This window comes from Vulpes lagopus, chromosome 1 (genome assembly GCF_018345385.1).
Source record: "Vulpes lagopus strain Blue_001 chromosome 1, ASM1834538v1, whole genome shotgun sequence".
NCBI lineage: Eukaryota > Metazoa > Chordata > Mammalia > Carnivora > Canidae > Vulpes > Vulpes lagopus.
The window spans coordinates 109,685,418-109,713,154 of NC_054824.1; positions in this window are offsets into that span (position 1 = coordinate 109,685,418).

A 27,737-nucleotide genomic window follows, 5' to 3' on the forward strand; every position below is an offset into this window, starting at 1 on the left:
AAAAAAAAAGATAGCATGGAGACAGATTCAGATAAAAGCTCCTTGTTGGCAGACCTTGGGTCCTTGGGTGGTAAGGGCCATCCTGTAGAGCCAGCAGACAGTGGCCCCAAGTGTAGGCAAAACTGTGATCAGTAATAATTGCTGGCGTGTACCGGGTGCTCTATGCCAGGTACTATTATAATCGTCCCACAAGCCATAATGCATTTAATGCTCTTCACAGTCCTGGGGTGTGAGCATTTTTAGTGTCCCCCATACAAGGAAGCTGAGGTGGAATGGGTAACTCATCCAAGGTCCAATCTCTGATAGTAAAGGGTGAGGTATGATATGAACCCAGGAGACTTCCCGAGAGCTGCAGGACACCATCACTCAGTGCTACCTCTCGTGCATGTGCATGTGAACTGAGGTAAATGTACTCCATGCCTACTTGGGACCTGAACAAATCACTTCCTCCTCCTGTGGCATCCTTCACTTCCTCACCTCCGAAAGAATGGGCATGACAGAAGAGACAGCAGATTGCTGAGGAAGGGCACTAGCTATTATCCAGAAGAATTACCAATCATCATCTGGATGTCCTAGAAAACTTACTTTGCCTCTCTGAGCCTTATCAATGAATCTACACTGACCTTGCACTCAGTGCCATTGATGTCTCTGTTTTCTTCAGAAAAATAGTATGGTTCAGAGATGGGAGGGAGGTCAAGCAAGTTAAGGAACCCACAGTTGTCTGAATAATTCCAAGCTGAGTCTTAAATATGGAACCACTTGGTGCCTCCCAAAATACCTCTGTGATTCTGATATCTGTTAAATCTACTTTGCAGAATTGGTGAAAGGATGAAATGAGGCAACACTATTGAGTTTTGTACACTAAAAACCCCCATGCAAAAAAGGAGCTGTGCTGTGGTGTAGAAGATGATGCATCCTAGCCCTCCAGTGTGTGATGAATTTGCACATGTCCTCGGAGTTGGAAGTCCTCAGATCTGAGTAGGAGAAGGAAAGGAAAACAGTCTGCTCAAGTTCCACTCCAAATTTGGGAGACTTTGAGAAGAATACAAAATTATGAATACCAAATTTCTAGGGCTCTTCCTTGGGCCCTGGAAGGAGTTTACTCTGAATCTGCAGTTGGAAGCTGTGTGACCCAGGGTGATCACTTAACCTCTCTGAGATTCAAGTCTCTGAGATTCAAGTCTCTCAAGAAAATCAAGATAATTATACCTAACCTTAGGAATGAGTTTCCTTGAAACTAAATGTTTGATCTCATTTCGAATTCTGACGAGATGGTCTATACCATTTAAAGTAAAAATGACAGGTGACTGAATGGCTTAGGCAGTTAGGTGATGGGCTCTTGATTTCGGCTCAGGGTCAAGAGATGGAGCCCCATGTCAGGCTCTGTGCTGGGTGTGGAGCCTCCTTGAGATTCTCTCTCTCTCTCTCTCTTTCTCTCCCTTCTCCCTCTGCCCTTCCGTACTCACACTTCTCTTTAAAAATAAATAAATAAATAAGAAAACAAACAAATAAACAAATAAATAAAATAAGAAAGTGACAGTGGGAAATAGAATAAAATAATAAATGAGAGCCTAAGGGGGCACAAACAATAGTGAAATATCTGGCTGAGAACAAATACCCTGAATGGCAATATAAACACCATACAACAGAAATCTCAGAGAAAGCTACCAAGCAATGGAACATGGTAGGGAAAGTGAAATAGTTGCCTCAAGAACATCCATAGTGCTCAAAGCAAAAAGTTTCATATCAGTGTTTGAAATGACGCCTGTCAAGAGCCACAAACGAAAGGGGAAAGATGCCCAGTCCCCGAGGAGGAGTCACTGAGAGCATCCTGCAGAAAAATAGGAGGCCCGAATGCTAAAAAGTGAAATGTGTGACTTTAAGAGAATCAGGTCTTTGGAATCAAAATCAGCTTGGAAAGCTTTAATGCTTATTCTAGTCATGCTTCCATTGCTCAAAACTTCTTTTGTGAAGAAATCTTTAGACTTTAATGTAGGTTTTGTTGAATGCCTAAAGTGCTGGCAAATCTTTCTTACTGGTGTCTAGTTTCATGTTTTAAAATAAAATCATTTTGAGCAGTCTAGTGATAAAGGATAGGGGAACAATTTGGGTGATAACATTTTTGGCAAAAAAAATATGAGAAATAAGTATCAATAAGACAAATTTTTCTGTGTATTGTTAATATCCCAATGTTAATGATATTTTCCAAAGAAAAACAGAGGTAAACTGTTCAAATACATTTACCAACTCCTAATGTGGTTATCCTCAATTGAAGAATTCTTGCTGTGTTTCCTTAAAATGGAAATAATATTTAATGAGCTATAGAGCTCTTCTAATACTCAATGTCTTCGTATATGATGCGGAGTTGATAATACTACCTACTTACAATATCGTCACAAAGATTAAATGTCAGAACATATGGAAAGCATTTAACATGGTACGTGAAATATATAATAAGCGCTTAATATATGTTAGCTAATATATTGTTAGTGTTCAGAGCCTTCCATTTTCAAGTCCCCCTGCTGGAAGCACCTAAAAAATTATCTTTATTTAATGCACAAAAGAGTTAGAGATTATAATCTTCAGGTTTTAAATTGAAATCCCGAATCTCATTAATAGAAGTAGCAGGAGTGAGTAAGTGGTCAGTGGGAATATTCCAGCCTAGGTTATTGTGGCTCTGTGCTCAGCCCTCCTTTTCATCGTAGTCTTCTGTGTGCTTTTGCATTACATGCAGTATTGCTTCATGCAACTCTGCAAATGTGGGTAGGTTAGGTGTTACTTTCCCATTTAATAGGTGAAGAATTTGAAGAGATTCCCTAGGGAACCTAAATTTGAATCCATATTGATGGCCTTCTAGTCCAGAGTTCTTTCTAAACTGGTGTACACACTTTCTCTCATGCCAAGTCAATAACCAAGGTTGATTTATAGATTTCTGCTCTGAAAATCATAATTTGCAACCCCCACTTATTTCCTGAAACATGACCCCAAAACATCATGCAATAACATAAGATGTATGAAAATTTTATTCACTAGGATATCTTTGTAATGAGTAGGGAAGGATTTGGCAAAAATCACTTATCATCGGGACCTGCTGTAAAACATCTGTGGAAAATGGTCGAACTTCTTTATAGAAAAGATCTGTCAATATCATCTGCTTGCTTTTGCTACAACTCCCCATTTCAAGTTTCTGTTTTTCTGTGTGAATCTGGAGTCTTGTCAATTCAGTACGAAATGACTGTTGCTGGGTGCAATACGTGAAATTCTTAATACACAAAGCATTCTTTGATGGAGTCACTTTTGGTCTGTTGTGAGGCACCTCACTGGGTCTCTGGCTCTTAGACAGATTTAATTGGGTATCAACGACTAGTCATTTACAACCTGTGGATTAAGCCATCATAATGGGTGATGTGGGTCACAAACCATGGCACATTGTTCTTTCAATATCATGGTGGTGCAAATTTTTAAACTGCTGTTCATTTTTGAAATTCTCTTAGAATTGTTCTAATGTGTGGATGCTTCTGGTGTTTACCCTATTGGGCAAATGGTCTTTTACTCTATATTCTTTTGGAGACTGGGGTGTCATTTGGTAAAAATAACCCTTATGACACCTTGGGCTTCCTGGTAACTGGTGGGCTAGAGGATTAGCAATGACCTAGATGCTGAGCATTTTTGTGCTTCCTAGAGGGATGAGCCAACCACGTTTATGCTGTGGGATTGTGCCACGTGGGAGTTCTCCATTAAATGCTGGGCTTCCTTTGTACTGTATGCTCATGAGACACCATTACTCCCCTGACTATATCTACTGTCCTGCTTACCTGGAAACTGCAATGGCTTTAGATTTGTTAACAGTAATTTCTGTAGTTAAAAATGAAGACAAATCTGGACTCTGTTTTTTTAATTAGTTAATGTTTAAAACAACTGGGCTTAGATACTTGGATTGAAGAAAGAAGCCTGTTTGGTTAGTCAGTGCTTGGGGCAAGTGCATTCATTAGTAAGCACATACTTACATTAGTTTCAGTAAAAACACATTTGTTTGTACAAACATGGAACAGAGTAGGAAAATGTTTATAGCATTCCCATTTGCCAACTCAGAAAGGACTTACCCTGCAGACAAACAGATGAATCAACCTCCTCCTCCCCCTTCCTGTGTATTATCATGAAAAGTAGCTGCAGCTCTTTGGGGCAATTTGTAAACATTGAATTTGTCTCATACAAGGAGCTCTGACTGTCCCAAATTAGAGGTGTGTCCTCCAACATCCTTTACAGGTTCTTCTCCAGCTCTTCCAGAACAAGTTCAAAGATAGGATCCCTTCCTCCTTAGAGAAAGATTATTGTTTTTCTAAACAATTCTGTAGAATGTCCTTTTTCATTGATACAAAGTCTGGATCCTTATAGCTTCTTACTATCTGTTCTAATTCCATCATCTGGAGCCAAGCAAAACAAAGCTTTTTCCTCCTCCAGACAATAGTGCTTCAAACATTTGAAGGAAGCTCTGTCATCCACCCTTTGTTTTTTGTCTCTAGTAAACATTTAGTTCTTTAAGCAATTCTTCTAAGACATGGCTTCGAGTTCTTGCACAATCTGGGCATCCTGCCCTGTCCTTGGGTTTGGCCTGGTCCAGAGACAAGGGCTCCCCTTCAACTTGAATTTCTTCTGATAGACTAGAAGTACCTAGCCACCAATTAAAGTCAGAAAGTAATTTAACATAATAGTAAGATAAGATAAATTTAACATAAAGTAAGATAACATAATATTATCACTAAAAGTTTATGGAAATGTATATGATTTTCTGGTTAATCCGTAGTTAGGTAGAGATGTGTGTTCTGAAATCTTATATGATTTAGTTGCTATCACTTCTCCTTCTGCAAAGGTAGTGTTCATGGGCTCAGCTGGCATTACCCTGCAGCAGAGGTGAAGTGAAGTGAGGTGAGGGAACAGCTGGAAAGCCCACTTCTTTTTTTTTTTTTTTTAATTAACTTTTATTGGTGTTCAATTTACCAACATACAGAAAAACACCCAGTGCTCATCCCGTCAAGTGTCCACCTCAGTGCCCGTCACCCATTCCCCTCCAACACCCGCCCTCCTCCCCTTCCACCACCCCTAGTTCATTTCCCCGAGTTAGGAGTCTTTATGTTCTGTCTCCCTTCCTGATATTTCCCAACATTTCTTTTCCCTTCCTTTATATTCCCTTTCACTATTATTCATATTCCCCAAATGAATGAGAACATACACTGTCCCTCTCCGATTGACTTATTTCACTCAGCATAATACCCTCCAGTTCCATCCACGTTGAAGCAAATGGTGGGTATTTGTCGTTTCTAATTGCTGAGTAATATTCCATTGTATACATAAACCACACTTCTTTAGGGGGATGGAGGCGAGGAGACATTCATGGAAGGCTTCCGGTGACTTTGATACGCACCCTTGCAAGAATTGAGAACTCCTGATGGAAAGATTGTTCTCCCCTTGGAGGAAAGGCAACTGATTGGTTGGATTCCATGGAGGAATCCTTCTCACCCACCAGAGTGAACCTACTTATATTCACTGAACCATTTTCTCAGAGTCTTCAGGAAAGAAAAAAAAAAGTTGTCTGTGAATTTTGAAGCTGATTCTGGGCTCTGATGTCCACACACAAACTGTTAGGAATGTTGTGTCCCATGGGAACACCAAGTGCCCAACTGCTTATGTTCCCACTCAGCACGACCCATGTGTGTTCCCTCCCAGGACCCCCTGCCAATCTCTCCCTTGATGTTTTAAGGGGGCCTAAATGATGTCCAGACTCATGAGCAGAAGGGATTATGATCGGAGATCATTTTGAAGTTTAATGTCTTGGAACATTTTTCTTTCAAATTTGTTATTTTAAGCACACATTGTGATTTAATGACTCTTTTTGGGAGTTCAGTTTGTGGTTGAGGTCCGAGCACTGAGGAATGCATGTTTAATTTTTTTCATCCTATAACGAGCATTTCATCTTAGACTAAATAGATGCACATTTTAGAAATCCCACAGAATCACTGAAACACTGATGTTTATATAAATGCTTGCATGTTTGAGTGAATTTCACTAAAGGAAACAATCAGAGCTGATTCCAAAGGCTTTGTGGAACTTTGCTAAGTCCTTAATTCTCCAACTGCACCAACCTCTCCCTCATCTATGTCCCTACACAGGACTTTATGCACATATGCAGCACTGAACTTACTAAAGGACACTAGGTCTCCCACCTGGATTCTGAGCTTTGTGATGATGAAGAGAATGTCTTGTGCACCTGGACCCAGCACTTAGCACAATGAGTGTTCACTTGCTGGACCGGGGCTGCACTCTGGCTGAGTTTGGATACAGGGGTGGAGATTTTAATCCTCTCATAGAAGCAGTAAAGGGAACTGGATGGACACCTGGATGGATACTGAGACAGAGACAGATTTACAGGACAACCTGTGACAATCAAAAAAGCCTCCATCTTCCTCAAGAGGAAAGGAAAAGAAATGGGCCACCTTTTCAGCAAGGCTATGGTTTCATTTGAGTAAGCATCTCCCAACATCAGAAAGATGGAGAGCTATTAGCTGCATAGGAAAGATAGTCTAAAAACTTCTCTTTTGTTGGCTGTGCTCAGTGGGCTGCGTTTCTAGGAAACAAATCCACACCTTTTTCTGTCTCCGGATCACTAGCGCAGAACAGGCTAATCATGCTAGTTGCACAATAAAAGTGTGCTTAATTTTAATGAACCCAAAAAAGTGAATGGCTTAGGGTGGGATAGAGAACACACAAGAATAGTTGCAGGGGACCTCTCAGCCATGTGAGTAAGGAAAATTATTTACCAATAGGCACATGATTTCCCGGTCTTACACACAGAATTCTGAGACCCAGTTATTGCTACTCCCACTACTGGACGTGAATATGCAAAAGAGCAGCAGTATTACCCATATAGATGCAGAACATATACAGAGAAAGAGACACTGCAGATAAACATAGTGTAGCTTGAACACTGCTTCAGCCACACAAAGAGATTGGTTTTGAAAGAGTGGGTGAATTGAATGTCTGGAGACTTTTCTAAGATGAGTGAATTCTATGACAATTGGAAAACAAATGTATTTTTTGGCAGAATTCTGAAGTGGGAAGAGGTGGGAAAAGAGGGTCACTCCCAGGCCCACCAGCTGGCAAGGGAGCTCGAGCCATGTTAATGGTAGCGAGCACTGTCAGGGTTTCCAAGGGATTTTAATAGTCGTGTGGTCAGAGTTCCCTGAGTAAATAGTTCCCATTTCCACTCTGGCTGCCAGCTGGCCAAGTGGGGGACCACCTAGGTTGCATACCCCCCCAAGGAAATGAGGAGGCAGGTTCTCTTCTTCTACAGTTTGCCTACCAACCACTGTCTCTAGCTTGCCTGACATTCCACCATCAGAGTGACATGCCCTAACTCACGCTTTGCTCCCAAACTTTAAATACTACTCACAAAGCCAGTATTTTAAATTTTTGTTACTCCTTACAAACTGGTCTCTGCTTATGAATGCGCTTTAGCACCTGTTCTGAAAGCAGGGATTGAATGGGGAAAGGGAAGAGACAAGAAATGCCCTGGCTAAGGAGCCCTCATGGGTGGCAGTCCTGCATCAGCCTGCTTCATTCTCTTCTGTGCAGCTTGTTGTCATGACTCTGCAGCTTCTTCCATTGGGACTTCGAGTATATTTGCAATCCTGGACTCTGAGCTTGGCCTTATCTTGGCCAATGGGACAGATGAAAGGCTTGGAAGACACTTGGATGATTGGGCTTGATTGTTCTTGCACTGTCTTGAGAACTCACCTGAGTTAGCCTGTGGGAAGCTCAAAGACCCACGGATCAAAGCTGCAGGGTACCAGCCAACACCAACCTAGGGTGACCAAAAGCCAGCCAAGTCCCAGAAATGTGAGGGAACCACCCACATCAGTTGATTGGCTTAGGCTCAGGGACTAAATAAATGTATATTTTTGTGTGCCACTCGTGTTCTGGGGTTGTTTGTTGTATGGTGTTATTGTGATCATGGATAGCTGATCCATGATCAACTCATCAGAGGAAAAAGGGCCCAGGATAGAGAAGGCTGGGAAGTACCAAGGCCAAGTTTGCCTCCCTCACAATTATAAACACATGGGCTTGCCTCTGCCTTTGGGCTGCCAGAAGACAGCAGAACATAAACATGGTCATAACACTGCAGTCAGCCTGCCCTTCACAGTGTGGGGGAGACTGGCTTATCCTCCCCCAATATGGGGATGTGACATCATGTCTTCATTGGAGGGGGTGGAGGGAATGATCCAGATTCATCTTTTTTTTTTTTTTTAAGATTTTATTTATTTATTCATAGAGACAGAGAGAGAGGCAGAGACACAGGCAGAGGGAGAAGCAGGCATCATACAGAGAGCCTGACGTGGGACTTGATCCAGGGTCTCCAGGATCACACCCCAGGCTGCAGGCGGCGCTAAACCGCTGCGCCACCGCGGCTGCCTGATCCAGATTCATCTCATGGCTCTTGTGCGCTGGTGACTGCGTTACAGTTTCATATTCCCTCAACCAATCTTTCCTGTGAGTTGGGAATCATCTTCCTTGCTCTACAGATGGAAAGACTGAGTCCTGGAGAGATCAAATAACTTAACCATATTGAACATCAGGGACTGGCTAACCTGTTGGCAGATGGTAAGCAGGTCAGGCTTTGCAGGCCTGGGGCAGCTTCTGTCAAATTCCGCTCTGCTGGAGTGACGTGAAAGTGGCCGGAGGACAACACCACAAAGAATGAGCGCCCACCAACACACGAGTAGTTATGAATGTGAAAGTGAATTTCATGTAATTTTCACATGTCGCAAACAATATTCTTTCTGGTTTTTTTTCAACCATGCTAAAAAAAAAAAAAAAAAAAAAAATCCTTAGCTCACAAGCTGTATAACGGGCAGCAGGCCAGAGCTCACCAAACCCTGATGGAAACATCAGGGCTTCGATTCAAACCTATAAAATTCTGCAAACGATTGGGAAGCCAAAAAGTCTTTGTGGAAGAGCGTGGATATTTCTCCGGTCCCGTTCCCTTTATTACTGCTGCTGAATACGTTCCTATATAAAGCAGATAAACATCAAGAAAATGTCCAGCTCACTTTGGAATGTGTTGGACAAGTATGTGAAACAACTGACCCTTTGTTTGCAGTTCTCTTGGGATCAAGTAGATTGACTCAGGGTTTTCATGTGCATGAATGTTCTTATGCACATGTGTGTGTAGTGCATATGTGTGCGTGCATTCCTGCGTGCATGTACAGGTGTATGTGCATAGGTGCTGAAGACAGACCTTAATGAAGTCATGGCACACGACGAAAGATAATATATACATATTAGGTGAGAACACAGTGCTATTATTACCTCCATGTTGCAGATGGGGAAACTGAGGCTCAGAAAGGATAATCAGCTTATTCAAATTCACTCTAAAAGGGAAGCCAAAATTCAAATACCATGTTACCTGGCTCCAGAACCACGGCTTTAGCTACCAACTTGTGCCCCTCACTCTCCTGGAAAGAGAATCCCCTCTGGCCCTGGGTGTCCCAAGACACCCTTGCTTGCCACCAGCTCCCTCTGAATCACACTCTGCCTTAGGTTCTCCTAAGAACAAACAGGTAAATAAATACTCATGACAAGAGTAAAAGGACCAGCGTGGACAGTTTACAATCATGAGTGGAAAGTTCTAGTAGAAGACAATCCCTTCCGTGGGCTTCTGTGCTGTGTTTATGAAGTTCTGATGTGTGCTGGTGTCTTGTGTCATTCCCTGATAATGTGATTATGTAAGAGAAGTGGATCCAAAGCAATTGTGGCCCATGCTGTCTTGCCCCATCACTGGAGTTTCATCCGCGAGACTGGCCAGGTGCCCTTCCTGACCCTGGATGGCAGGCCCCTCGCACCTCCCACAGCCTTCCCCTTAGAACAAAAGCCCTGGCCTCTCCCACCTGGCTTGTCCAGGAGGTTCTCCACCTGGAGAGAGTGCTCAACTCATTGAAGTCACTTCCACGTTGCCCATCCCTGTGCCACCAGGGCCAGGAGCAGCAGACTCAATGACTGTCCTCCCCTTGGCCCAAGACTTCGCATTAACAAGGCATAAAGCATACACTGAATTGTTCATTTTCTAAATTCTTCTCTCCACGTGTTATAAAGTAGGATTCTGAAACCCGATCTTCACTTCACTTAGTAGCTCAGATTACAACAGCACTCACCAGTCAAGGAGGTGTTTACCAGACTGCATCTGATTGCGGTAAAATCACAACCCTCACTAGGCTGGCCCTCCAGCTCCAGCGTAGGGCAGCCTACCAACCAGCAACATCCCTGCTAGGGTGCCCATGTCCCCATCGGCCACTCTGCTGCTGGCATCATTTCATTACCCAAATGCTTTCAAAGCTGATACATGCAACTTTTTAAAATCTGCAGCACCTTTTACACCTTTTACACCTGCACCTTTTACAAGCAGATTCTACAGCATTACTTACTCTTCCTAACTTACTGAAAGCAAAAAGCAGAGACAGTTTTAAAGTATAATATACAATTAACATATTTTTTAATGCAAAACCAATTTATTTCCATGTGCAACAATGAAGATACTATTGAAAGATACTATTAAAAGGAAAGCAGTGAGATGTAAGAGGTCATGTGTTTTTGCTCTTTGTCTTTCAAGAATGTCTGACTAGTCATTAAACAGGTATGATTTTATCTCAACAAATAAAGTAATAATGAAACATATTTTTTAAAAGATTTTATTTATTTATTCATGAGAGACAGAGAGAAAGAGTGAGTGAGAGAGAGGCAGAAACACAGGCAGAGAGAGAAGCAGGCTCCACACAGGGAGCCTGACATGGGACTCAACCCCGGGTCTCCAGGATCACGCTCTGGGCCAAAGGCAGGCGCTAAACCGCTGAGCCACTCAGGGATCCCGAAACACATTTTTATCTATTCTGTTGGTTCTCTTTTCTCTTCAGGTTCTGGCAGCCACACTGTTTACCTATGCAGTTCACACGTGCTACACACTGTCCGCGGCGTAGTGCTAGCCATACAGAAAGGAAGCGCTACAGGTGCCATGAAACAGCTTTGATTTACTGGTACAATATTCTCAACATGCTGGTCAAGGTGTCAAGATTGGGCGGGTGAGATGGGGCCAGATAAAGAAAGACATTACCCTCAAAAACAATGTTAAAAGTCATGGAGAAGCTTTTTATCCTGATTCTCAATAGGTCATTTTGGTTTTTGTTTCCCTAGCCTTCATAGCTGTATCTTGCAAGAAGTTACTGTGGCCAAATTCAAAAAGGGAAGTTGCCTGTGTTCTTCTCTAGGATTTTGATGGATTCTTGTCTCACACTTAGATCTTTCATCCATTTTGAGTTTCTCTTTGTGTCTGGTGTAAGAGAGTGGTCTTGTTTCATTCTTCTACACGAGGCTGTCCAATTTTCCCAGCACTATTTATTGAAGAGACTGTCCTTTTCCAGCGGATAGTCTTTCCTGCTTTGTCAAATATTAGTTGACCATAGAGTTGAGGGCCCATTTCTGGGTTCTCTATTCTGTTCCATTGATCTATGTGTCTGGTTTTGTGCCAGTACCACACTGTCTTGATGACCACAGCAGCTTTGTAGTACAGTTTGGAATCCGACATTGTGATGCCCCCAGCTATGGTTTTCTTTTTCAATAGTCCCCTGGCTATTTGGGGTCTTTTCTGATTCCACACAAATCTTAAGATGATTTGCTCCAACTCTGTGAAAAAGCTCATGGTATTTTGATGGGGATTGCATTAAACGTGTAAATTGCTCTGGGTAGCATGGACATTTTCACAATATTAATTCTTCCAATCCATGAGATGGAATATTTTTCCATCTCTTTGTGTCTTCCTCAATTTCTTTCAGAAGTGTTCTGTAGTTTTTAGGGTATAGATCCTTTACCTCTTGGTTAGGTTTATTCCTAGGTATCTTATGCTTTGGGGTGCGATTGTAAATGGGATTAACTCCTTAATTTCTCTTTCTTCAGTCTCATCGTTAGTGTATAGAAATGCCGCTGAGTTCTGGGCATTGGTTTTGTATCCTGCCACACTGCCGAATTGCTGTATGAGTTCTAGCAATCTTGGGGTGGAGTCTTTTGGGTTTTCTATATATAGTATCATGTCTTTTGCAAAGAGAGAGTTTGACTTCTTCTTTGCCAATTTGAATGCCTTTTATTTCTTTTTGTTGTCTGATTACTGAGGCTAGGACTTCTAGTACTATGTTGAATAACAGTGGTGAGAGTGGACATCTCTGCCGTGTTCCTGATCTTAGGGGAAAGGCTTTCAGTTTCTTCCCAATGAGAATGATATTCACTGTGGGCTTTTCGTAAATGGCTTTTAAGATATTGGGGAATATTCCCTCTATCCCTACACTTTGAAGATGAAAAGCTTCTGCACAGCAAAAGAAACAGTCAACAAAACTAAAAGACAACCTACAGAATGGGAGAAGATATTTGCAAATGACATATCAGATAAAGGGCTGGTACCCAAGATCTATAAAGAACTTATTAAACTCAACACCCAAGAAACAAACAATCCAATCATGAAATGGGCAGAAGACATGAACAGAAATTTCACCAAAGAAGACATACACATGGCAACAAGCACTTGAGAAAATACTCCACATCACTTGCTATCAGGGAAATACAAATCAAAACCACAATAAGATACCACCTCACACCAGTGAGAATGGCAAAAATTAACAAGACAGGAAACAACAAATGTGGGAGAGGATGTGGAGAAAGGGGAACTTCTTGCACTGTTGGTGGGAATGTGAACTGGTGCAGCCACTCTGGAAAACTGTGTGGAGGCTCCTCAGAGGTAAAACTAGAGCTACCCTATGACCCAGCAATTGCACTACTGGGGATTTACCCCAAAGATATGATGTAGGGTAATGCCAGGACACCTGTACCCCAATGTTCATAGCAGCAATGTCCACAATAGCCAAACTGTGGAAGGAGCCACAATGTCCTTCATCAGATGAATAGATCAAGAAGATGTGGTCTATATGCTCAATGGAATATTACTAAGTCATCATAAAGGATGAATACCTAACATTTTCTTTAACATGGATGGAACTGGAGGGTATGATCCTGAGTGAAGGAAGTCAATCGGAGGACAATCATCACATGGTTTCACTCATAGGAGGAATATAAGAAATAGTGAAAGGAATTATAAAGGAAAGGAGGGTAACTGAGTGGGAAAAATTAGAGAGAGAGACAAACCATGAGAGACTCCTAACTCTGGAAAATGAACACAAGGTATAAGGGGAGGTGGGCAGAAGGGGAGGTGGGCAGGGGTTGAGTAACTGGATGATGGGCACTGAGGAGGGCACTTGATAGATGAGCACGAGGTGTTATACCATATGCTGGCAAATCAAACTTCAATAAAAACAAATGAAAAATAAATCAGGCTAAGCAAACATCAAATAACTTCTGATATTGGCAAAATAAATGGAACAAAATGTGAAAAAAAAAGTCATGGAGAGTTATTGGAAGGCTTAATGCACTGGGTTAATGGGGGCTTACTTGTGTCTTAGAAAGATTAGTTGGGCAGTGGAGTGGTGACAGTTTGAGGGGAATTATTAGGTTAGGAAGATCAATTAGAAAATGACTTGAACAATCCAGCAGGGGAAAGACAACCATTTAAACCAAGATAGTGGAGCTGGAGAAAAGGAAGCTGATTTTATGGCCACTTAGGGAAAACCAGTTGATGGCACTTGTAGATCAGTTAGATGATGAGGGCAAAGGAGAGAGAGAACTCCCAGGCTGGCTTTGGTGAATGGAGGGGAGGCAGTGATGACATCCAGGAATGGGAAAATGAATGGGAAGCCATTAGTGGAGGAAGATGGCGTGTTCAGTTTCTGATGTGTTTGGTTTGAAGTGCTTTGGAGACATCCAGGAACAGGCATCCAGTAAGCACTGGGTAATGCATGTCAAGGTCAGAGAAAATGAACAGCTTTCAGGTGGTGGCAGAAGCCATGAAGTTGAACGAAATCTTCCTAGTGAGGAAGATTGGATGATGTGAGGAAAGAAGGTTGCGGATCAGGCTATAATGAATTCTAACATTCATGATGTGGACATAGAAAGGGGAGCCCACAGAGGGGGCAGGGAAGCTGCGAGCAGAGAACAGGTCTCAAGACATGAGCAGTTCCATGGGAAGGAATCGAGGATAATCAGAATGTCAAATTAAGGGTGTCTAAGAGTGTCAAATACTGCATAGATGGTGTTAAAAAGTAAGGACCAAAAAGTGTCTGTTGGAATCTGCTGTCCAAAAGGCAACTAGAACTTTGTGACAGCAGTTTCGCTTGAAAATAAATTACCTTTATGTTCTTGTTCACTCTGAGATTCTCTAAGTCCGCTGAGTAGTGGCTGATTCATAAGGCCCACGTTTGAAAGAAGCTTAAGATTGGAGTTCTAGGTATTTCTGTCTCTAAAAATTCCTAATAGCCATCTTCCTTTTCTAGCCAAGTTATGTTCCAGTGTAACATTATTGAGAATTCATTTCTTTTTTACTTTCTGCCAAATTGAAGGGTGGTTAAAATCGGGGTAGCATATGTGAAACTAGGGTTGATCGTATCTAGGAACTACACTCAGCTCCAAACGACTGCTAATGTTGGCTGAAATCGCCATGCCAATTCTGAGTTTCCATTCAGAGAAACAGCAGTGAACTGGATTTCCTCTTTAACTATGTGGTCCAGTGCCCATCCCCTCAAGCAATGCAATATTTTCCCAGTGCTGAATTAAATGGCCCAATGTCCCTGGTATTTGTGGGTGGGGAGGCAGGAAATAATGAGCAGTGATTTCATTTGTTTCTACAAGTCAACAGAAAAGGTGCTGGGTCCTTCCTTGGAGTCCAGTATTAGGGGCTTGGGACCCAGCTGTGATGTGGGAAGCAGCTCCTGTGCAATTGCCATCCGCAATCAGTGCAAAGTTCAGCATGAACAAAATCCTCAAAACACTTCTTTACGTTGCCAGGCTGACGAACCATATTAGGCCAGCATTTAAAATTGATCCATGCTCCTTCTTTAAATGACTCAAATGACCTCTGCAGGATGGGAATTAGTTAAGGTGTTGAGCTAAGCATGTATAGCTGGAAGGTAAAGAACCATCTCAGCATGGTGGCGATGGATTCCGTAAGCTGGGATAGGTAATGTGATGATATTTCATTGCAAATTCTTCACTGGCTTCTAGAGTCTTCACTGCTGCCTGAATTATTTCTCAGATCACTTCACTTCATATTGTCCCCCCAAACAAAGAAAAGCCATGTATTCAAAGTTCATGTCAAGTGCATTTATTTCTTTCCAAAGTGAACTGAAGAGACATGCCTATATTTGTTTGTGTCTCATGTACAATCACAGACACACTCACATAGGCTGCAACTGTTCTAAATGGATTTCTCAGTCACAAATACTTTTGAGGACAAATTCTTAACTAGAATTGAAAATCTCACCACTTTCCTTAACTTTTTCTTTTTTAAGTTATGAAGGGTTGATTTCAAAATCAGTCATGTAATGGAACTTTCATTCTTAGAACTTGAGAGCCCCATTTTTGTTTAAGTTGCCCAGAGTTCAGTACCTCAAGCCTAAATCCTTCTTAGCCTAGGGTGGGACACACCACAGGCTCGGCTGCCTTCACCCCCCTATGCCTGAGCCAGAGAACTCCCAAACTTCAACTGATTGTCGGGCTTATTTCATCCATGGTTGATTTTCACTTGTTAGGAGAGGAATAATTCCTTTTTATCTCTTTTTCTTTTTACTAACTCAATTAAATCAGCCCTCAAATATACTATGGGATTAGTGCAGGCATATAGTTTTATTCTTGAAGACACAGATCTAACTCTCTAATTTCTAGTAGAATGTCTTCTTTTTTTAATTAGGACTTGCCTTGACTTCCTGATAATTTAACGAAAAATTCGAATATCATAAACAATAGTAGTTCACATGGAGCTTAAAGGACTATAAGACCCATTCCAGAGGAAAAGTCTTTTCTGTAAATGATTTGATATTTGATATAGATCAAAGCCTTGTGGGAATCACGCTCAGAAAAGTCAGACCAACCTGCAGGATTCTAACGGTTTACAAAAAATATGCAAGTGGGCTTTACCTTTTGTCTCCATGCAAACATTTTTGCATTTTGTAAGGTTGTTGTGGTCTTCAACTGGAACTGTAAAGATTTGGTGGCCGTCTAGGGCAGAGCATGGTGTGGTGTGGATCTTGACCAGGCCACGATGCCAGACCTCCATCCTAGCAAGAGGACAGGAGCTCTGGGATCACTTTTTCTTCCAACAGAAATATGTGTGGGTGAGGAACAGAGATCTGTGGAATGAACAGGCTTTATTCCGGGAGCTCACCCAGACATAAAAGGGCACCGACCTAGAAGCAGGCCTGTGCCCACATTGTGTTCTGGGAGGCCCAGGAGGCGACCCCCCCCCTGCCCCCCCAGGGCTGCTACGGGTCCTGGCTTTAGAAAAGGCTAGAGCACAATGAACCGAGATGCAGCAACACAGGCCTGAGATGTGAAGGCAAGAAGTGATGAAAATAAACCCGCCAGCAGGCCGCGATCCTACATCACAAAGGATTCTGTGAGGTTTCTGGAATAGCTGATGCCTCACTTCCCATCAAATTTGGATTAGCCGTGGCAAAAGGGGAGAGGGAACAAATAAAGGAAATCCACAGATAATCCCCAAACCTCCATTTGAGCTAATAGTTTAAATTCCTTCGATGCCAAGTCAAGCCTTTTTTTGTTTACCGGAGTTGATAATGAGGGACAAAATAAACCAATCTCACTTTAACCTCCTTCCTGTGCATGCGGATGGAGATAGGGAATGGGCTGAGGTCATCCCTAACGTGGGCAAATCTGCACAGGCCCCACCTTGGAGGAAAGAGGACCACCTGCCCCCACCCCAGGGGCACTGGCTACGCTGTCACAGGAGGAGGAGCTGCTGGAAGCCAGCCACGCTACGGGGTGGGTATGGAGCGCAGCCAGCAGGGCAGTGAGGGCAGCGGGGGGTGCTCCGGTTGTCCTAGTCTGGGGGTAAGTGTGAGATGGGACCGGCCGGTGGAGCCCAACCCAGTCCAGAGCCACTCAGCTTGGCATGAGTGAGAGGCAAAGAAGGGAGAAGAAGCAGAGAACGGGAACGCTCAGGGAGCTGCGTGGTGTTGAGGCAGGCGTCTCTCTCCTGCTCTCCCTCTCTTGGACACCCACTAGCTTACTGACCACCACAAAACCGGCCCCCAACTAGAAGTCTACTCAGTGTGTCACTGAGTTATCGGAGCCTGAAACCAGAGCCCCAACACCAATGCACAGTAGCGAATGGCTTTCTTCATGTTTCCACACATGGAGCCCCTCAGGGCCCAACTCCCAGATGCCCTTTCCCTGGTGACCTGCCTTCTGAAGTGACTTCACCTGCTTTTTCTGACCTTCTCAGATCATTTTGCCTGGGGATGCTTCCCGAAGGAGTAGAAGCAGTTCCAAGTTTGCAGGTCTGGGCTGTGGCCCAGCTGTGTCACTAAGGAGCTGGGTACGTCATTTTTCTGCTGTTTCTTTTGCCTCAATTATAAAACAGGAATAAAATTGGCCATTGCAGAACACCCGGGTGGCTCAGTGGTTGAGAGTCTGCTTTTGGCTCAGGGCGTGACCCTGGGGTCCTGGGATGGAGTCCCGCATCCGGCTCCCCGCAGGGAGCCTGCTTCTCCCTCTGCCTGTGTCTCTGCCTCTCTCTGTGTGTCTCAGGAATAAATAGATAAAATCTTTCAAAAATAGCTATTGCTCCTCAGCTTCCACAGCTGATGCAGACTAGAACTTATCCTTTCTATTTAGTAAATACTCTGAGAACACATCTTAAGTACCTTCTTTCCTTCTCTCTCTCTCTCTCTCCTTCCTTCCCTCCCTCTTTTCTATACATTGTTGCCTTTTTTTTTCTTCTGTTTTTCTTTTTGGAAGTACCTCTGGAAGAAACTTCCAGCATTCCCCTATTGATACTCTGGTGCTTTTTCAACTCTTTCCCATTTGGCAATAATTTTATAAATGTGTCCTGGAAAAAATTTTTCAAGATGAAATGATATAAATACGATGAAAGCCTTTCAGACACTAATACTCTGCCAATATAAGTCAGTGAGATGTTATTAAAGAACTGGAATCTTCTGGGGGCACAGGAGATGCAAAGGTCAGATTGGTCCTCAAATTCCATGTAGTTTCAACCGGACTCATTTTCATACAAATTCCTTCTAGAAGGTTAATCTCCTGAACAGCCCTGGAAGGACATTTAGAGCCACCCCAAGTTCTTTTCCCTTTGGTATCTGAAATGATTTAGCCTAAAAGGGAGCCTCAGTGGGCCTCCTGCCTGCTGTCAATAATTTTAGGCTCCTAAGTCAGGATTGCCCCTGTCTTTCTTCTGAAAAGAGAAGAAACCAGCCTACTAGTTAACTGCTACGCCCTTAAAGAATTCCTAGTTCCGGGCAGCCCCGGTGGCGCAGCGGTTTAGTGCCACCTGCAGCCCGGGGCGTCATCCTGGAGACCTGGGATCGAGTCGGGCTCCCCACTGGGAGCCTGCTTCTCCCTCTCCCTGAGTCTCTGTGTCTCTCATGAGTAAATAAAATCTTTATAAAGAATGCCTAGTTCAAGAAGTCAACTCTCCGTGCTCTGCCTCTGAGGACAGAAAAGGAGCCCAGGCCGTCCCAGTGCCCTCAGGGATCCTCCCCGCCCTCCGCCACGTGAGCCCAAGGGCGGGTGAGGCAGCCCGAGGAGGAGGCAGGCGCCCCGCATGCTCCCCGCGCTGCTGAGGGGAGAACACGCTCTCCTCGCTGCGGAAAGGAAGGGGCTTCTGGCCGCATCATCAGCGGACAGAGGTCCTCTCTCCCCTGAGTACTCCGTGGGGGTCGAGGCACCTCCTCCAGTTGGTCTCCAGCCTTCCCAATAACCCTTCTTGGAGCCCCCACTCCAGGGCCACAGGTGCAAAGGGCCTGTGGCCTGCACCCACCAAGCCCTGGTGCTTTCTCCTGAGGGACAAAGCAGATGACCCCACACGGTATTGGGGCTTCCCGAGTGAGCACTGCTGTCCCTGAGAATCAAAGGCATGCAGCACATCAAACAATATCTGCACATAAAAGTTGTTGCAAACAACACTTCCACCGAGAGGGGGGTTCAGGCGGCTATTCAGGGAAAACAAAACAGGGTCTGCCTTTTGCATTTTGCTTTGTTTTGTCCTCTTGTCTTCCCTTTGGCTCCTCTTCTTCCCGCTCTGCCTTCTCTCCCCCACCACCTGCCCCCTGGGCTCCCAACTCTTCCCCAGTTAGGACCTTAGGTGGAGCACACCCACAGAATTAAAAGGAGCTAATGATTATTACTCTGTTGTCTTGCAGAAGCGCAGGGGCGATTTGCAGCCCGAGGGCCTTGCCGGGCGTCACTGTTCTTACCTGGCACCCGGTGACTTGTGCAAGCTGTCCCCCAGACCGCAAGGCACAGGGGCGCGGCACTCCCAGCACCCCCCACCCCCCCACCCCCCACCCCCGCCCAGGGAGGATCTCCTGGTTTTCAAGCAGCTCTTTGTTGTGATCCTCAAGGTATTTGCCTGGCCTGGCGGTTCGGTGTCCCTTGAACTTTTTATAAAACCTGAGACTCCTTCCACATTAGGCATGTGCAATCCAACTACTTTGGCAGACCATCTGTTATTTAGTAATGTGCAAATTACCAATAAATAATTCCAGATTCTTTTTTGCAAGCCCAGCTATAAACAAATGCTCCGCATGCCGAAATGGAAGTCATTTTCCCTTTGAAGGCTTACGAAATGGTGCGCGATTGGAAGGGATGGAGGGAGAAGCTCCCTAGCAGATGCCGGCGAGCGGCCCCCCACGCCAGTCACAGCCTGGCCTGACACCCAGCAGCCTTGGGGACTCTCCTGCCCGCCTTGCAGGGACTCTCTTCCTGCCGCACAGTTCTCCAGGATCTTACCATCTGGCGTATATGTGTTCCTATAAAACCCCGTAGGGCAGATCTGTGTGTCTTATTTGTTCTGTAACCAGTTAAAACACGGGCAAACTCTGATTTCTTGTCTGCAAAACAGTGAGATATCACAAATAAGAATTACATTGGACTTGTTTATTCCTAACAGGTTGTGGGGAAACCAAGCTTCCTCTGTGCTTGGCTAACTGAGCCATTGCCCTTTCGGTAACACTCTAACTGACGCTGTTGCTAAACGGTTCTCAGGGGAGGGTTTATGGGAAGTAGGAAGAAAATGGTAAGGAGGGAAATCCTGGCTGAGTGCATTGCCACTCTCACCAAAGGTAAATGTTTATTCTCTTGGAGCAAAATCAGTTACCAGGGGCAGCACTCAGGCTGAATTGGGATGTGGGTCAAGTTCTCTGGGACTGCCTCTCTGTTCCTTTCTGAGGGATGTCTCTTGGAGCGCTAATTCTCTTGCATAAGGAAGGCCAATGAGTCTCAAAAACAAAACAAAACAAAACAAAACTCAGTTTTATCTTATTTTCAGTAGGGACTTTTTTTTTTTCCTTGAAAAGAGTCTCATTCCAGAGCCCAGGTAAATATGAACTCAGAAGTTAGAGGGTTTTGTCTTCTGCTAATGAATAGAAGTTTGGTTAGATGAACACACTTCCAGGTTGCATTTATAAAATCTGCACAAAATGCACACACACACACACACACACACACACACATACACAAACACACGAGTGTCACAACCAGAATCCACTGGAGAGCTACTGAAAGCAAACAGAAACTAAAGGAAAGTTGACCTTGAAAGATGAGAACCGAACTGGGTAAATGTGTGAGTTTTCTATTGCCATGTGATAAATCATCACAAATTTAGTGGCTTAAAAAGATACAAACACATTTTCTCATAGTTTCTGTAGATGAGACACCTGTGGACATTGTAGCTCCGTCTTCTGTTCAGGATCTTATCAGACTATAATCAAGGTGACTGCCAGGGCTGCAATCTTGTCTAAGGCCTGGGTCTTCTTGCAACTCACAGATTGTTGCCAGAAGTCAGTTGCTTGCTGCTGTGGGACTGAAGTGCTCAGGTCCTAGAAGCTGCCCAGTGTGCGTTGCCACATGATCCTCCCCACTACATGGAAGTTTCTTCTTTAAGGCCGATAGGACAGCATCTGCTGCTCTTGTCTCTGACTTCTTATAAGGGCCCACCTGATTAGGTCAGACCCACCTAGGATAATATTCCCTTTGGTTAATTCAATGTCAACTGATTGGAAACCTTATTCGTGTCTGAAAAATCCCTTCCTCTTTCCCACACAACCTAATCACATGAATGAAATCCCATCCTATTCACAACTGTCCCCCATACCCAGTGGTGGAGATTTTCCTAGGCATGTGCACTAGTAGTGGGAATCTTGGGAACCATCTCATAACTCTGTCTACCACAGTGAAATTTAAATGCCCGATGGCACTCCCCAATTTCAACTGCAAGAATAGACAGTCTTATACAAGCTTAAGGAGTCAGAAGTCATCTGACAAGAAAATTAGAAGATTAGGAGAATACCAGAAGGAAAGAAACTACATAGAGAGTGAGCCCATAACTCTGCATATAAACTCTTCCTGAATAATAAACTCTCCTAACTATTGAACCAAGAGTGTGCATGGGAGACTTCAAGAGGCCTGGCATAAAAAAAATTTTTTTTTAATTTTTAAAAAGGCAACTGGGAACTAAAAGAACGGAGAGATTTTGTCTGCTGGACACCACAGGACAGACCTTTTGGAGGCCTGCTAGAACAAAACTTGACACTTCTCAGAGGAACGTAACTAAATTCAGTCTCTACATGTATAATTCACAATATTCACTATACAATAAAAATTTACTAGACATACAAAGGAACAATACATGTGACCCTAGTCAAGAAAAAAGTCAATAAATACTGACTCCAGAATAAACTAACATGAAATTAGCAAACAGAGACTTTAAAACAGCTCTTATAAAGTTGTTCAAAGAACCTATAAAGAATAATGTTGCCACTCCTCTCATTTTCTTTGCATTTGCATATCTCCTTGCTTAGCCCTTTATTTTAAATTCCTCTTGTTACTTTAAGTGATTGTCTAACTTTCAACATTTAGCTGGACTTTGTTGTTTTAGTACAATCTGGAAATGTCTGGTTTACAATAGGAAAACTTAGCTGTCTTTATGTTTATCATAATAATTTGTATTCCTTACATATGAATTTATGAAATTATTTCTCCTATCTGATTACTTTCTCTTTTTCTCATTTTTGGTTGTATGATCATATTTCATTTATTACCCCCTTTTCCTTCCGTTTATGGTTATTTTGTCCTCCCTGGTGTTTGTGAGCTTTACAATACTTTCAGGGCCCTACTCTTCTCTCTCAACCCCTGACTCATCCCCAGATGAGATATTTGGTCATTTTTCAGTTCTTTTCTTCTTTCTTTATCCCCCCCCCCCCCCATTTCTAAGTTTTGCTGAGATATATATTCCACTCAATTTATCAAAACTCACTTGCAATTGTCCTCTGTTTTAAGTATTCTTATGTTGAATTTATATGGCAGAGTCTTAGGAGGTTATCTTCCACTGTTAGGTTATCTAGTCATTTATTTCAAGTTTCATTGCTTGTCATTTTTCTTCTCTTTTCACCTTTCCTTTCACTTTTTTAAAGATTTTATTTATCCATGAAAGACATAGAGAGAAAGGCAGAGACACAGGCAGAGGGAGAAGCAGACTCCCTGCAGGGAGCCCGATATGGGACTCAAACCTAGACCCCAGGATCATGACCTGAGCCAAAGGCAGACACTCAACCAATGAGCCACCCAGGTGCCCCTACTTTCACTTTTTGATTCATGTGTTCTTTGTTTAGAGCTCTTGAAAAATTATTTTCCTAAAAGGTATACACAAGTGGTATAGTCTCTGAATCTTTGAATATTTACAAATATTTTTCTTTCAACCTGACATATGAATGAGATATTTGGAATAATAATGGTAATGCCTAATTCTTTCTAGTCTATAGATACTATTCCACCATTGTCCAGCATTCTGATGCTATAAAAGAAAATCTCTTTTGCAATTCTGGTTCTTTTTACTTTGTAAATAAATAACTCTTTTTCTCTGGAAATCATTATATTTTCTATTTTTGCTCAGAGTAAGATATACCTAGGTATATGCCTTTTCTCATTCAATCCACCTGGAACTCAGTGCAATTTGAACTGTTACATTGTAACATTTCATTTGTGATTATTGCATCTAGGTTCATAAATGAAAGCCTATAAATTTCTTTTACTTTTTGGTCCTTGTTGGATCATGTATCAAGATACTGATTCTGAAAAAAAAAAAGATACTAATTCTGTAAAATTAATTTTCTGTCTTCAGGAACACCATCTTTTAGATTTTCATGGGGACTGTCAACTCCTTGAATGTTTGATAAACTTTTTTTGTAAAGCTGACATCAAGGACTTGTTGAATTTTATTTATCTAGTTAAGGTTAAACAGGCTTTTGTTTACCATTTTAATTAATTTAATGGCTATTAACCTACTTGGGATTTCTATTTCCCCGCTTGCATTTTTCCAGAAATTCATTTTATCTAGGTTTTCAGATATATATTGGAGTATGTTTATCATATTCTTCCATAATTTTAAAAAAGTTTGTTATATCTAAGATTATTTCCCCACACTCATTTTTAATTTTGTTTATTTGTGTGCTTTTTCTTTTCCTTATGATCATCTTTTTCCAGAGATCTAACTTACTAGCTTTTCAAAGAATCAGCTTCTGTTACTTTATTTTTATTTTGTTCTTCGTTTTTATAAATTTCTGCTTTTATATTTTCTTCAGTAAGGTTTCTTTGGGTGTACCATTAGTTTTTTTATAGTATCTTGAGTTGAATCCTTAGCTCATTTATTTTATCTTTTTCTTTGTTTTAGATATTTGTATTCATAATTATTAATTTCTAAGCTGATCCCACGGATCTTGAATAGTTTTTTAAACATTTTATTTATTTATCTATTTTATAAAGATTTTATTCATTTATTCATGAGAGACACACAGGCAGAGAGAGACACAGAGAGAGAGAGGCAGAGGGAGAAGCAGGCTCCACGCAGGGACCCTGACGCGGGACTCGATCCCTCGACTCCAGGATCACGCCCTGGGCTGAAGACATGCTTAACTGCTGAACCACCCAGGTGTCCCAGATCTTGAATATTTTATAACTCTTATAGCTTCTCTTTTAACCTGGATTATCTAGTAACTTTTTAACTTTACTTTTTAGTCATACAAGATTATGTTAGCTACTTTGTCATTGCTGATTTTTGTTTTCATTACATTACTTTCAGAAAATAGAATCTAGATAATGTAGAATGTTGTCACCTATGTTATGAATTACTTTGGTAAATGTTCTAAGTGTGCTCAAAAATGATGTATATTTTATCGATTGGGATCAAGTTTGATATATTGGGTTGAAATATACCAAAAACTCCAACTGCGAGTGTTAAGCTATGTATTTCTCACTTTGGTGAGAAACCCTCGGCCCTTGCAAGAGATTCTATATCCTAGATCCCCACACTTTTGAGCCCCTTGGGTGTCACAAATGCACAAAAGTGAAATTACTAACTTGAGCTTTCTCTCATGACTAACTCTGTTCTGGCCCTCAGGAAGATACTTGCCCACATCTTTTGTGCTATGCCCTTGACATAAAAGTCAACTATTTCAAAATGTCATGAAGGCTTGTGGGTTGTGCTGCTGCTGATCTTGGAGAAGGACATTGCTTTTGGAGTGCTGGAAGGATGGAAGCAATGGAAGAACATAAGTAAGAGAAAATAGAAATGAATTAGTTCGTCAAATCCTTCCTCTCAGGGAGCACAGGGCAATAGATGCTTGTATAATGAGGTAGCATTTACCCAGTAGAGCAGAGCGTCATCTATTTTGGTTTGACTCTCTTGGTTTCTAATCTGTAGCTCCAGAGGTCACCACAAATTAGTATATGTTTGTAAAAGTTGAACATAAAAACCAAGGAACATTCTGAAACATAAAAAAATATTGATATCACTCTTAAATTTATAAATATGTTGTAAGACTGGCAAGTAGATAGTGTTAAATGCTAGATTCATAAAACCATTGATAATATTTATTTAAATTCCATAAGATAAAAAATAATACATTTTATTTAGAATGTTAATATTTATGAGATATAGTGAATTGCAATGTGTATTTTGCTTTTGGATTTCAATGGATAATTTTGAAAGCTTTAGACAAAAATAAATTTTTGGAAAACATACAATAATTTTAAATGCTTTGTCTTTCATACCTTAATTTACGTATACACATAGATTGAGGGAAATACACCCATATTTAAAATAATTACATTTTAACACTTTATAGTAAGTAAAAAAAAGGAGTACAAATAGAGGTCAAAATGAAAAAAAAGTAAAAAAGTAGAGCCTCAGAAAGAAAAAATAAGAAAAGAATAAAGAATATTTTCCAAAATGTGCTCTTTTTAAATGTTTAAAAACTGGGAAAATTAAAATTAGCAGATTTCTGTTAAAGATAACAAAAAAATAAACAAAACATAGACATTTTATTTATAAATATTTAATCCTTTGTTTTAAAAAGTACAGTTCATAAAGAATATGAACAGTAAATTATCTTCATCAAATTCACAAGTTGATAAAGCCATATGAAATTCCTAAAGTTTCATAATCTTTGCTAAATGAAGATTGAATTACTGATTTTGAAAATGACAGAAAAAAGTCAACCTGGATGCAGTAATTCAACTCTGACCTGTCCATTAGGATAAAATTGGAAAATTTGAACGGAAAACTGAAAACTGAGTGATGCTTATTGAATAATGATCCCAGAAAATGGCCATCATATCCATGTGATGACATGAGGATGTTTCAAGCAAAATACACTGCATTAAAATTTATAGTGTTCCATTGGTTGAGTGTCAGAAATTTTGAGATTTCATTTTATACCAAAATCCTTTAAACGGAGGAAAAAAACGTAACCTTTGTATGCTAGGTTCAAAGAAAGCATTTTGTTACTACAGTCAAAATGTTTTACAACCAGTTTTCAGGTTAATGATCACATTTGTAACTGGGAAAACTTAATTTCTTGATTAAAATATCATGAAATGTCATTTGTATAACATAAGAAGTTGCACTTGCTGTAAGTATAATTTTTAAATAAAGCTGATTAAAGGATAAACAATAAATAGTATTCAAAAATAACAAGTAAACACTAACAGAGAATACCGGTGTGTTATTCTTAGGAAGTAACATGTCCAGTATTTAACTAAGCATGACATTGATCTTTAAGGCCGCATGCTAATTAAAGAATATAATGGGACATGTATAGATTTACTAGAAATAACTCCATAATTTGATTCTAGAAGGATAAATGCAAAAGTCAGATAAAATAAATAAAGCAAATGATAATCTCCAGGATGGAGAACTCAAAATAAGAGTAGTATTTTAAGGAGTGGTAAAGTGAACGAAAAATCATACATAACAATTTAAGTATTATTTATTTCAACTAGATTATAGCAGGAAAAACGTCAAGTTGAACAACTAATGTTTATTATGGATGTCAAATTACATGCAGAGCAAAAACAAGAAAACTGGGATTTGTAAGCAGCTCCTGGTTTTATACATGTTGTAAGAAGCACAGGTTAAATCAAGAACTGGAAAAATAAATTTTAGCATGCAGAACTAATTCGAAGGTTTTTCTAGAGGAGCAATGAAAGTGTAGAGTACTAGATTAGCAAAGAAAAAAGTGCTGCCAGAACTTTGGCCAGAAATCCAAAAGGATTCTTGTGTCATAGACAATGTCTAATTTGAACTTATTATCAAAGACATGTGGGTGTTGATGACATTTTTCAGAACCTCTCGGTGATTTCTGTGATAGTTCTTTGCATTTATGCAAAAGGAATGTCTCTCTGAAACAGAAAATATGGCCTTATGGTCACTTTTGGATACATGACAAGAAAGCCAATGAAATGCTTTAAAAATTGGGTTTAATTTAGAAAAGATCTGACATGCACCAGACGAGTTAAGAAAAGCAATAGAATATCATCAAATGAAAAGCTCATTGTGGCCTTTGAGTAAAATTTAATTTCGAATTGTGCTATTCACAGTTACAATGAACTTGAACTGTTGCTTACTGTTAATGTCATGTTATCTTAACAGATTTAGCTTTAGCTATTTTACTTTCAAAAGTATTAAAACAATTGATTGTGGAGAAAATATGTTCTTAAAATCAAAGGAAGTTTTATAGTATAAAGTATCGAGCAGAAATGTTTTGATATCTGAACTGATGGATGTGTAAGATAATGAATAAATGGAGAGATAGGTGGTAAAGCAACCATGGTAAAATGCTAAAGGTAGAAACTAAGTGGTGGTAAATCTTTCAGATTTGCTGTCTTTGAAAATATTTATGATAAAATGTATCATAGGAAAAAGAGAAATTGTGAAATTTGCAATGAGTGACTTCCAATAAACTATAAGAGAATTTTATAATGAAAATGTTCACATGACTAGAAAGGAAAAGATTCACATATAAAAGATCCTCAAACTCATTTTTTTTAAAAAAGATTTTATTTATTCATGAGAGACAGCGAGAGAAAGAGGCAGAGACATAGGCAGAGGGAGAAGCAGGCTCCCTGCAGGAAGCCTGCTGTGGGACTCGATCCCAGGACCCCTCGATAACAACCTGAGCCGAAGGCAGATACTCAACCACTGAACCACCCAGGCATCCCCACAAACTCATTTC